Here is a 13,940-nt window from a genome sequence, read left to right as displayed (position 1 = left end):
CTACTTTTTATAGATAATTGTACAAGATGTAACCTGTAAGCAATTACTATTTAAGATGATTGTATGACATGCAACCTTAAATCGGTCACGTTCTTTTAAGATCATTTCACAGTAAATTCGACTCTTATATCTAGATAATTGTATTAGATTTAACTTTGAATCAGTCACTTTGAAAGATAATTGTATTAGATGTGACCTTAAATCTGTCACTTTTTCTAGATAATTTCATAAGATGTAACCTTAAATCGGCCAATTTCTGTATTGATAAATTTACTACATTGTACATTAAATTCGAAGATTTTTATAGATAATTGTATATGATGTAACCTTGTATCCAATAATTCTTAATTTTTAATTTTTATCACATTTTACAATATATTCGACTACTTTTATAGATAATTGTATTAGATGTTAAAAATAAAAATTCTGACCACTTGTAAAAAATAATTGTATTAGATGTAACCTTAAATCGGTCGCATTTCTATATAGTTTTAGGAAATGTCATCTTTAATCAGCCACTTCCTTTATTGATAATTGTACTATATTTTACAATAAATTTGACAACTTTTTATAATCATAGGTATTAGATGTAAACTTTAATCAATCAATTTTTCTTAATAATTGTATTACATGCGACCTAAAATCGGCAACATTCTTTATTGATCATTTTACACTAAATTTGACTACTTTTTGAAGATATTTGTATTAGATGAAACCTGTAAGCAGTCACTTTTTCTAGATAATTGTATAACATGTAACCTGAAATCGGCCACTTTCTTTATTGATCATTTTACAATAAGTTCGATTCTTATTTTGAGATATTTGTATTAGATGTAACCTTAAACAGTCACTTTTGAAAGATAATTGTATAACATGTAACCCTAAATTAGTCTCTTTTTCTAGATAATTCTATAAGATGTCGCCTTAAATCGGCAACTTTCTTTAATGATAATTTTACTACATTTTAAATTAAATTCGAACATTTTTTGAGATAATTGTATTAGATGTAACTTTAAATTGTTCACTTCTTAACTATAAATTTTATTATTTTTTACAATAAATTCGACTACTGTTTCTAGATAATTGTATTAGATGTTAAAAATAGAAATTCTGACCACTTGTAAAAAATAATTATATTAGATGTAACCTATAATAAGTTTCTTTTTCTAGATAATTTTATTATATGTGACCTTAAATCAGTCACTTTTTCTAGATAATTGTATAAGATGTGACATTAAATCGGTCATTTATCTACATTATTTTATTAGATGTAACCATAAATAGGCACCTTTCTGAACTGATAATTATACTTTAAATTTGGATATTTTTTTATAGATAATGGTATTAGTTGTAACCTTAAGGCGGTCACTTCTTAAATGTTAATTTTATTATATTATACAATAAATTAGACTACTTTTTATAGATAATTGTACAAGATGTAACCTGTAAGCAATCACTTTTGAAGATGATTGTATGACATGCACCCTGAAATCGGTCACGTTCTTTTATGATCATTTCACAGTAAATTCGACTCTTATATCTAGATAATTGTATTAGATTTAACTTTGAATCAGTCACTTTTGAAAGATAATTGTATTAGATGTGACCTTAAATCTGTCACTTTTTCTAGATAATTTCATAAGATGTAACCTTAAATCGGCCACTTTCTGTATATATAACTTTACTACATTTTACATTAAATTCGAACATTTTAATAGATGATAGGATTGAATGTAACCTTTAATCGGTCACATGTGACCTAAAATCGGCAACTTTCTTTATTAATCATTTTACAATAAATTTAAATACATTTTATAGATAATTGTATTAGATGTAACCTGTAAGCAGTCACTTTTTCTAGATAAATAATTATTACATGTAACCTGAAATCAGCCACTTTCTTCATTGATCATTTTACAAAAAAAATCGACTCTTATTTATAGATAATTGTAGTAGATGTAACCTTTAGTCAGTCAGTTTTGAAAGATAATTGTAATAGATGTCACCTTTATTGGTCCCTTTTTCTAGAGAATTTTATTAGATGTAACCTTAAATCGCCAAATTTCTGTATTGCTAATTTTACTACAGTTAACATTAAATTCGAGCATTGCTATCAGTAATTGTATTACATATAACCTTCAATTGGTTACTTATTAATCGTTAATTTTATTATCTCTTACAATAAATTACACTCTATTTTCTAGATAATTGTATTAGTTGAAACTTTGAATCGGTCACATTTCTAGATAATTTTATGAAACGTCATCTTTAATCAGCCACTTTCTTTATTGATCATTTTACACTTAATTTGACTACTTTTTCTAGGTAATTGTACTAGATGTAACCTGTAAGCAGTAACTTTTTCTAGATAATTGTAAAACATGTAACCTTAAATCGGCCACTTTCTTAATTGATCATTTTACAATTAATTCGACTCTTATTTATAGATAATTGTATTAGATGTAGCCTTTAATCAGTCACTTTCTATGTTGATAATTTTACCTTAAATTCGAACGTTTTATAGATAATTGTATTAGATGTTACCTTAAATCGATCACATAATCGTTAATTTTATTATATTTTACAATAAATTCGACTACTTTTTGTAGATAATTGTATTAGATGTTAAAAATAAAAAAATCTGACCACTTGTAAAAAATAATTATATTAGATGTAACCTATAATCAGTCAATTTTTCTAGATAATTGTATTAGATGTGACCTTAAATCGGTCGCTTTTTCTAGATACTTGGATCCGATGTGACCTTAGATCTGTCCTTTTTTCTATATGATTTAATGAGATATAACCTTAATATAGCCCCTTTTTGATCTGACAATTTAACATTAAATTTGAACATTTTTTTTTGGAAGATTATTGTATAAGATGTAACCTTTATTTGTTAACTTCTAAATTTTTAATTTAATTTTAATTTACAATAAAGGAGTAGGGCCACCAAGGGTTAAAAACGGCCCTGTCTCAGAAATTGACGAAATTACTACAGAAGGATCACTTACTAGTGTAGTTCATTAAATGATAACCATTAGACTTGTAATTGTGTTTGTATAATTTTCTAGGGCGTCAGGAAAGACCAAGGTACAATGGTATTTTAGCCAATTACGCGTAACGTTAAATTGTTTTCATTAACGTTCTAGTAACTTTGAAATCATTTCACCACAAGAATTACAAAATATTCCTTGAATCTCGTCCATATATATTGTGTTTATTTAATTTTATTAACAGAAACTTACTAATATTAAGGTTTAAGCTGCACATAATCGCTTCAATTAAATTTTGTATAAGTGGCCCGTATACTCGTTTTCTGCATTGATATTCACGAAATAGAAATTGCAGAGACCATGTAATCAAACATAATTCTATAGCATAGATTAAATTAAAAGTCATAAATGATTTTAAAACATAAGCAATGAATGTCTTCTATTGGGCAGAAGGAATTTAGATTGAAAGCTGTAAAATATCTTGGCGACCAATGTACAGTCGTAAAAATGTATGAGGATAGTTGATCACACCACATCATCTTATTTGTATATTGAAAGAAAACCCGTGATTCACTTAAGGATGTTTGCTCCTCAAATTCAAAATAACAAGAAAGTTTTCCTATGTGGTTTTTTTTAAAGTTCATTCATAGGCAAGTCAAAAAATTAAAAAAATATATAGGTCCGTGTGCTTATTTTTCCGTACTGCAGCCCTATATTGTTCATGATTATGGCTTATTGATAAAAATCTACCTTTTCCAGAAATCTGTATATGTACATTTGAAGAAACAAAAAACAATCATTTCAATAAGTATGAACACTTTTTATTTAGATAATGCTGAAAAACATGTCATTGTTTCATTTTACACAAAGTTTTTTGTAAACAAGTCATTTGTCACAGTTATTTATCTGTTTGATTTCATAAAAAACAAGAAAGCACGGGAAAACATATGACATCCAACAAAACTCTTTGAAACATCGTTTTAAAATAACAAGAAATTTACAATAATTTCTGAAATTTTTCATTAGGTCTTAATCTTGAAATTTATAAAGAAAAAAGTATAGGTCCGTGTGCAAAATTTTGAATTAGAGCCAAAAAATAACAAAAAGTACGGGAAAATGTATAATATTCAACTAAATTCTTTTTAAAGCACCTTTTAAACCAACAATAAATTAATAATTATTTCAGAAATTGTGTATTACATCATATTCTTGAAATTTATAAAGAAAAAAGTATATATCTGTGTGCATAATTTTGAATTTGAGCCAAAAATTTACAAAAAGTACGGGAAATTGTATATCATTCAACTAAATTCTTTGAAAGGCACCTTTTATTCTAACAAGAAATTGACAGTTATTACAGAAATTGTGTATTAACTCTTATTCTTAAGATCTATGGAGAAAAAAAAAGATTGGTACATGTATGAAAAATTTTGAATGATGCCTATAAAAACCTAAAATATTAGATAAAAAAGTATGGGAAAATCTTAAAATTTTGACTTTTTTCCTCTATACAGTTTATAAAAATAATCAAAGATCACTTTTGTAAGTACATGTAGTAATTTAAAACTTATCTTAAATCATATATAATTAACATGAACAAAACTTCTTTTGAGTATATTGCCTCATTTCAATATAATAATTTTACTATGATGGTGGTCATAGAGAATTTTTAATTTGATGCCAAATTTACAAGTACATGATTAAGTTATTACATAATGTAGTAGTTTACAGAACGTTTCAGTATGAGTGATAAATCTAGTAATTAAATACACTATTTATGTTAAAGCAAGAGTATAACATTGTTCTTCAATGACCATTGTCAGAAATGCAAATCATCAGGGTTTGTTCAAAAATAATGATTTAACATATATCAAGTAAGATAACTCTTTGTCAAGTTTTATGTAATTATGAACAAGCAATAACAATTATTTATAACTTATACCCATAATTAAGTCCCAGCATAGGTAACAGTATAAATAAAATCTGGACCCTGATTTAATAATACATGTATGCACACATCATTTATTTGACATTGGTACAAACACCCTAGTTATAGGTGGATAAAGTTTCGAACTTGAAACAGATTAACCTAACTGTATAAGGATTTGGACAAAACAATGAAAATTCATAAAAGCAGAGTTCAACAATCAGTTTTTCTGTAAGGCTATTCATCAGTACTTGAAAAAGTATAGAACGTAAAGTTTTTCACATTCTTTCAAAATATTTTGAAATTCAGAAGGTAGATAACCAACAAATCTGAAAAATGCTTTAGAACTCATCACTGTAAGCTGCTGAATAAATATAGTCCTAACATTAAACGGTTTCTCAGAAAAGCTAGACAGAAATTTTTGTTGGACAATCAGACAGACAGGGTGAATGCAATAAAGCCCCCACTGTTAGGGTTGGCGTATACATAAAACTAATTTATACATTGAAAAATTGAATCATAATTTCCTGTCAATATGCATGTTTACATAGTATGTCCTTATTATCTACAAAGTTTCATGAAGTTCTGTTGTGTGGTTTCAGAGGAGGTGGGATGACAAACTGTTGCAGTAATATATCTAGGCCAATAGGTGCAAAGGGGCATAACTTCTAGAACAAAAATTAAATCATAATTTCCTGTCGATATGCACATCTACATAGTATGTCCTTATTATCTATAAAGATTCATGAAATTTTGTTGTGTGGTTTGATAGGAGTTTCGATGACAAGACTGACGGACTGACAGACAAACAGACTGACGGGTCAACAAACATTAAAAACTGCACAGGGTATAATAAGAGCAGTAAGCCAGGCACCATATGTTACCCCATTTTTATGTTGATCATTCCTATTTATATCAGGAACTTGTAATTATGTAAAGAATTCATTACATTCTGAAATTTGATAATGTGCATACTTTTATATTACATACATAAATATTAAACAATCTGCAAAATTGTAAGATTTCAGAGTGTTTGTAAAAACTCTGAAACTTTGTTAATTATCTTCTGAGATTTTGTAACACGTACACCTGACCCACAGCGCTCTGTAAAAATATCTCATCCCTTTTGCACCATTCCTTGAAAAGGCTAGCTTCAAATGCTGCAAGGAAAGACCACTCTTGGCAATAATTCGTGCCATACTTATAGACAGAATTTTATTGTCAACTAACAATTTCAATGAAGGCAGATTTTTCTGAAGCTGTTTCATAGATAAGTATTTTTCTAATATAAAATTATTTGACAAGTATACTTTTTCAAAATGACAATTATTTACCACAGTTTTATGTACAAGTGTATACAGTGCATCTACATCTTCATCAGCTCTATGAGCATCATAAGTTTGACCCAATAATGTTTGAAATAAATTAGGTTGAGAATAGGAACTAAGGCCTGGATGAGAAGATTTAAATAATAATAATGTATCTACAAAACCTGAAATACTGGTCATAAATTTATCAAGTAAGCTACATTTTTCTAAAGCTGTATATAATACCATGCAATCATAATTACATATATTGTGGCCTATAATAACATTATTTTGTGATTTATCAAGAAAAGAAATAAAATCGTTCAAACACTTTTTGATACCAACAGCTGGCATAACATTTCCTTTAAACAAGAGCTGACCATTCTCAAACGTAATTCTTGTGATTTCAGCGGCCTTCTTTGTTACTTGGCATGATGGTAATACAAATGAAGTATACATCTCCTCATCCCTTTTGGCAGATAATTGTAATATGTGTGATGTTCTACCTGCAAAGATTTTTTTTTTATCATAAACATAGAAAAATATGTGTTGCATAATAATAATAATTGTTTTAAAGCCATAAATGAATGGCATGTGATAATATATATCAAAACTCGTATAATTTACTTAGAACAATTGTTAGACATTGTTGACTGTTATATACCTAATTATTTTTTTAACCAGATTTTCGAAGTAAAAGTCGGTTATTGATTTGGTGATGTACAGCATGCGGGTTGGTGTCTGCCAAACAGTGTCTGTTCATTTACATGCAAAACGCTTTGAAGAAATTTTTTCAAATTTAGATATGTTGTTTCCTGTGACTAAATGAAGGTTAAGTTCAATTTTCACGATTTTAGCTTTTCTCGTTAGTCAGTTATAGCCTTTTTCCAAGAATTCAAATTTTGATGAATTAATCCATTTCTGTACGAAGGGAAATAACTCATTTTTTAAAAGACATTGTATTAATGATAAAAGACATTTTGGATTTTTTTTTTCTTTTCTTTGGTAAATCGTTTGAAGAATTTTGTGGTAGGTTTGTTTGTTATTCTGTATAAAGTAATTTTCTGAATGCTATATTTCTTGTGTGTGTTAATTTTAATTTTTACTTGATCCTGTTTGGGGTTCCAGATTTGCAAATTCATTAGATAACAATCTATTTTTATTAAAGGATATACATGTATTTCATTACATTACATTGTGTAGATAAAGGTGTAGAAATTCATAGATAAGTTGCAGATCTATATCAGTTTGTTACAAATGAAAGAAAAAATATTGGGAACTATTAACTTTATACATGATATATATATAAAGTTTGATTACACTAAGTGTTTTAAATGATTTTCATCTTTTATCAAGATAACACACCATCTGTTAATTGTCAATCACCCAATTATAATTGTAGTGACAGATTTATTTGAAAACTATTAATTATATTAGATTATAATTTGAAAATAAATATAACATCAAATCTAATTACATCATATCTAATTTTAGAGAATTATGATTAAATCATATCTAATTTTAGAGAATTATAATTAAATCATATCTAATTTTAGAGAATTATAGTTAAATCATAACTAATTTTAGATTTACATTATTGGTTCATGGAAATAAAGTTATTTCCCTTTGAACAGAAATGGTTTAACTAAGAAGTATTTAATCAAAAATTGAATTCTTGGGGTTCCTTGATATGCTGTTTCTAGCAATTTACATATATTTTGGATATTGGATCATAAAAGGTAAATGTCCAATTTCAAATTTTTCAGTTCTTTGACCACATTTATTTTGTGTCACAAACCTATGCTGTATCAAATATTCAATCACAATCCAAATTCAGAGCTGTTTTAAGCTTAAATGTTGTGTCCATACTTGCTCAACTGTTCAGGGTTTGACCTCTGTAGGAAAATCCAGCATGCTATACGGATTTTGACATGTATTGATCTGTTTATTATACATTTTGATAGAATTAGATTCATGATTTATAACAGATCCCTTTCAATTCGGATCAAGGAATATAGCCCTTAGCTGGAAATGCAACATTATATTCCCTGTCTTAGACCTAAATAACATTTAATGTTTTACTGCAAGATAAACATATAATACTTACTAAGCCCAGTAGCTTCTATGTCAAAATATATTCTAGACAAATTTGGAGGCATTGACTGATTGGTCACTGTTTGAACTGGTGCAGGTATTTCTGTTATATCCGGTTCAACTCCTAGTGCTGTGCCCTCTTCATAACACACCCCTTCTCTTACTTCACAACTTGAAGTATTTTGGTGACTGTGAAAGAGATACAACATGTAAATAGATTTATAAAAGTATATAATCTTTAGTCATGGTAGTAGAATAATAATAGATTGATCATTCAAATATTAAATCTACAGCAAACAGAAATTGGGTGTTAATTTTTATTTGCAGAACCCTTATTATTAAAACTATATTTCTATATAAATGGAGAATGTGTCTTATGGGCCACAGATGCCACCGCTTGTAAATATGCATGAGTTAATGAACTAATTATTGACATTTTATTTCTTTTAAAAGTTAATGAAATATATTTCTACATTTGGTTGAGGAAAACTAAAGTTAGAGAACGGGAACGACATATTTATCCAATTTTCTATTTATAACTAAGCATAGCTCAAGAAAGGTAAACGAGACACCACCCAATTTCTAACTTGATCTGTGTTTTGTGGTAATAAGCATTGTGTATAGGTCTTTAACATTTGGATGAGGCAAACTAAAGTTGGAAAACAGTTGAAAAATTCAGCAATTTTTATGTTTATAAAGGGGCATAACTCATGAACGGTAAAAGTGATGCCACCCAATTTCGAACTTTAAGGTAATAAGCATTGTGTATAAGTTTCATTACACATTTGGTTGAGGCAAACTAAAGTTGGAGAACGGAAACCAATTTTTAGGACAGGGACAATTAGTTTTTCTAAAAATTAAATCACTCGGAGCACTTAGTGACTGGTTATTTAGCAGTTTGGTTGATTCAGCACCATGTCTGTCAGGTTTAATGTGAAATTCTGACTCCTGCATTTTTAATGAATTATAAAATAAATATTATACCGCTTTGACTTCAACTGGATTCTATGCAGTTTTGCTTTCTTTGTCACTGCTATTGCCTTTCTTTTCTTTGCCTGCAAGTCCCGTAATGTGGACAGTTTTTTTGTGTGGACCCCGGGTGATAGGCCTGCAGATACATTAGCCTGAAAAATAAAATATTATATAAAAGAATATATGTTTTATTTTAATGTTGTGTCATATAATTTCATCTGTATTGCAATGCATATATGTATTTGTGTAAGTTAATTAATTTTCATTAATTTCAAACATAAGTTAAAGTAATAAAATTTCATACATGAATGAACAGTTATTAAGAGACTATGAAGAACTTTGATAATGAAAAAAATATTACATATCTTTCAACAAGTCATGCATGATTTTCAACACATTACAGTTGTCACAGCTGTTAAGCAGTTTCATGTGTTTTCAGAAAGAAAACAAACATATTTTTTCTAAAATTTATAACTGTATTTAATCAATAGAATTGAAAAAATATAAAAAAAAGTAAACTATTTTCAAGAGCCACTCTTTCCAAGAATCATGCACTTTTGTGTTTTGAATTCAATTAGATATACCCGTATGAAAAACATGACACGTACTCCAGTCGGACAGTAGCCGTACTGTAGCCGTACTGAGAACCGTACTAATAATATTCATTTGGACTTTTCTTTGAATTGCTTATAATAGATACCCCGGCTGGACTTTCAGCGAAATTAGCCGTAAACCGGCTCGAAATATTTAAATTAGCAGGAGTCCAGTTCATAAAGTCCAGCTGGACTTTAATAAAAGTACGTCTGAAAAAAAATCCAGCCGGCATTTCTGGCAAAAATATGGACTCTATAAAGTTCAGCTGGACTTTACAAAGTCCGGCTGAACTTTTTCAAAAGGGGGTGCTCCTTACTCAGGAAAGGGGGTCCAACCATATGTCCTCATTCAAATGCATTGATCGTCAAAATAATGGGGGGTTCCAACCCCTGGAACCCTCCCCCTGGATCCGCCACTGCTCAGTTTTTCTTCAGATAGTTAATTCTTCTGATTTAATTTGCATCATGCATCCCTTGCTATAATCTGAAAATAGAAAAAAAAAAACAGATGACATTATGCATATATACTGGTTATTTCTTTTTCCTTTTTGTACTGTCTTACTGGCAAAACCAAGAAATGGGGAATTGAGAAGCTAAATGATAACTTCTAAAAATTTGTGGTTATTAAATAGCCTAAATAATTTTAAAGTGGCTAAAAATAAAATAAAGTTGGCTTTGAAAATCACTTAAAGTGTAGAAATAAAAAAACTTTCAAAACAACTCAAATAATAACCATTCCTTAATACAGAGGGAATACAAAATATAACAATACATTTTTTTACACAACAATTCAAAACAGGAAGTGACAGTGACATAACAGACAAGATGAAAATTGTTGCATGAATATAAATATTTGATGTAGGTTTTTTATTCTTTTTACTCTTCAAAAATAAGAATTAAGCTATTTATAAAGTTGTAATTATTTTATTAATATGTTGAATAAAAAGAGCATATCAGATAATATCACCAAAATGGTGGAATTTAATTTATTGTACTTACCAGAATTATGCAATCCAAAACACATGCAAACAGCAATCTTCCTAAATTGTCATTGATGCCAGTCAGAAGGATCCATCTTCTCTATTTATTGTGAAAAGAACTACTTCCAAACATTTGCTTTACATCCAATGATATGTAAAATTCTCATTTTGTTCAAGAAAGAAGACACATCTTCCTGTTTATTCCAAATTCAAATGTTGTTGTATTGCAATACATGATCGAGGTTGTTTAACATGTTAAGGAGTTGTTTTAAATATGTTCCTCTTATGACTAATTGCATGTGCCTTAATTTTCAATATGTGATATAATAAAAAAAGAAAATCAATTATTAATTTGTTTAATTATGAAATTTTTAATAAAAGTGATAGTAATTGCAGAAATATGTATTTTGAAATGTGTTATCCCACATATGGCCTCAATCTCTGTGGAGATAGTACTTCCTGTGACTTGTCCAGACTGAGGTTAATTGAAAACAGATGGCACATTTCTACAAGACTAACTGCTATTAAATCACTGTTATATGGCTCAAGTTTCTAATTGATGTTAAAGAATGAATGATAATTATTAGTTTTATGCATTCATCTAATTAAATATAAATATACTAGAAAATGTATAAATTTGACCTGTAACAGATGTTGCTAGTGTTTTTTTTTTATGAAAAAAGTAGAAATGTTAAATAATTGCTGTATATTAAACATATTAACTTGGATACAATTCAATCAAAAGTCACCAAAATTAAATTTTAACTTTCTATCAACAGTCTATGTTAAATATTTCATAATGGAATTGAAAATCTAGGGAAAGTATCACATCTTATAGTTTGAACTAAAAGTATATTGCAAAAAAATATTTTATCATTATTATTAATTACTTGCAAACTTTCATTTTTAACAGTTTTACATTTTGAAAGAATTGTTCCTTTCAAAGAACAGAATCTATTGTGGCAAACTTTTTATTTCTGTAAGGGTAGATTTGGCTGATAAAAATTTTCTAAGTCTAAATTCCTGCTCATAAATGAATGTAAAATTTTCTAAGACAAAAAACCTGCTGATCATTCTACAGAAAGGAATAAATTTCCTCAAAAGTCCAGCCGTGTTTATTTTCTTGTAAGCATTACAAAAAGTGCGGTTGGACTTTTAAGAAAATACCGGCTGGCAAATAACCCAAGAATAAGAAAAAGTACGTGTACGGCTCATGTCAGACTGGACTTTTCAAAGTCAGACTGGAATACGTCTCAAGTCCAGCTAAAGTCCAGTTGAACTCCTGTTGAAATTTTCATACGGGTAGTGCCAGGTCTTGGGAGAAAAAAAATATAAAAAAGAATGCATTTCAGTATATTCTGAAAAAGGAAAGAGAACTTGAACAAATATTTTACAATGAAATGCAATGTACCTTTAATACCCTGACCCACAACTGACCATTCTGGGGTACATCTAATAAACATTTTTTTTTTAATTGTAAATAATTCTAACATAGGGACTGCATGAAACTTAGAGTGACATTTAAATAACAAAGCCCTTTCTTTCTTTTCTGGATAGTACTAGACTTTTCACACATGCTAAGTAATGACAAGATGGCCTTATAATTTGTGTCAGTGAACAGAAGCCAGAAAGAAATTGTATTTCAACATGTTCAATTTAATTTTGTAACCAACAGCATGCATTAAAAAAAATCAAAACTGAATTTTCTTACATCAACTGTGTATATGTGACCTCTATTTTTTTGGACAACACTTGCAGCTATTCTGTAACCAAGGCTTCCTGAGCCACCATAATGTTTTGACTTTGGTGCCTTCGAAGCAACAGTTTTATTGAAACTCTCATTTCCTTGAGTACTTTCTAAGTTGGCAAGTTTATTTGAATGTTCAGCATAACTTGAAAAAATTTGTTTCAATGATGCCTGTAGTGCCTTATCAGACAACGGTTTACCATAAGGCAATGATCTGTACTTAAGTCCAGTCTCTTCAATAAACCTACACCAATCAGTATGACAGTCACTGTGGTCTCCAAATGGATGCTTAGCCAATGCTGGCAGACTGTGACAAATTTTTTCTGGTTGACCTTTTCCTTGTGCCACCAAGAAATTAAAACATTTTACGACGTAATTTATCACTTTAGTTGATAATGATTGATGTTTATTTTTTAAGTCGTAAAGTTTTTTACCTAATGTTTTTTGATGTGATTACTGTCTGACAGCTTTATTATGTTTTTATCTACGTTAGATCTTATTCTGGCAATTGTAGTAGAGTCCTTATCACCAACAATAGTACAGATGTTCGTACCTTTTAATCTAGCTTCTCTGACTAGGTCAATTACCATATCTGGCTCCATGGCTTTTGCACATTTTTTAAAATGGATACCCTAATGATGATTGTGGACAAGTTTGGTTAAATTTGTCTTAGTAGTTTCAGAGGAAAAGATTTTTGTAAAAGATTACAAAAATTTACGAAAAATGGTTAAAAATTGACTATAAAGGGCATTAACTCCTTAAGGGGTCAATTGACCATTTTGGTCAAGTTGACTTATTTGTAGATCTTACTTTGCTGAACATTATTGATGTTTACAGTTTATCTCTATCTATAATAATATTCAAGATAATAACCAAAAACGGCAAAATTTCCTTAAAATTACCAATTCAGGGGCAGCAACCCAACAACGGGTTGTCAGATTCATCTGAAAATTTCAGTGCAGATAGATCTTGACCTGATAAACAATTCTACACCATGTCAGATTTGCTCTAAATGCTTTGGTTTCAGAGATATAAGCCAAAATCTACATTTTACCCCTATGTTCTATTTTTAGCCATGGCGGCCATCTTGGTTGGTTGGGCGGGTCACCGGACACATTTTTTAAACTAGATATCCCAATGATGATTGTGGCCAACCCAATGATGATTGTGGCCAAGTTTGGACCTGAGATCACTCCCAGTTTTTGGTGGGGTTCGTGTTGCTTTGTCTTTAGTTTTCTATGTTGTGTTTTGTGTACTATTGTTTGTCTTTTTCCTTTTTTAGCCATAGCGTTGTCAGTTCATTTTCGATTTATGAGTTTGAATG

General features: G+C 29.1%; 1 long non-coding RNA gene across 1 annotated transcript; it reads right to left on the bottom strand.

Annotated features, from left to right (window-relative positions):
* Nucleotides 1-6,637: 6,637 nt before the first annotated feature.
* LOC127713896 (uncharacterized) lies at nt 6,638-13,221 on the bottom strand. Its single transcript, XR_007987522.1, has 4 exons — nt 13,170-13,221; nt 9,309-9,448; nt 8,338-8,513; nt 6,638-6,736 (listed from the first exon to the last, which is right to left on the bottom strand). It is a non-coding gene; the product is annotated as an uncharacterized LOC127713896 (long non-coding RNA).
* Between the last annotated feature and the right edge of the window lie 719 nt (nt 13,222-13,940).

Source organism: Mytilus californianus, unplaced genomic scaffold (assembly GCF_021869535.1).
Source record: "Mytilus californianus isolate M0D057914Y unplaced genomic scaffold, xbMytCali1.0.p SCAF_85, whole genome shotgun sequence".
In the NCBI taxonomy this organism is placed as follows: Eukaryota; Metazoa; Mollusca; class Bivalvia; order Mytilida; family Mytilidae; genus Mytilus; species Mytilus californianus.
This window is presented reverse-complemented; position numbering and strand designations above follow the sequence as displayed.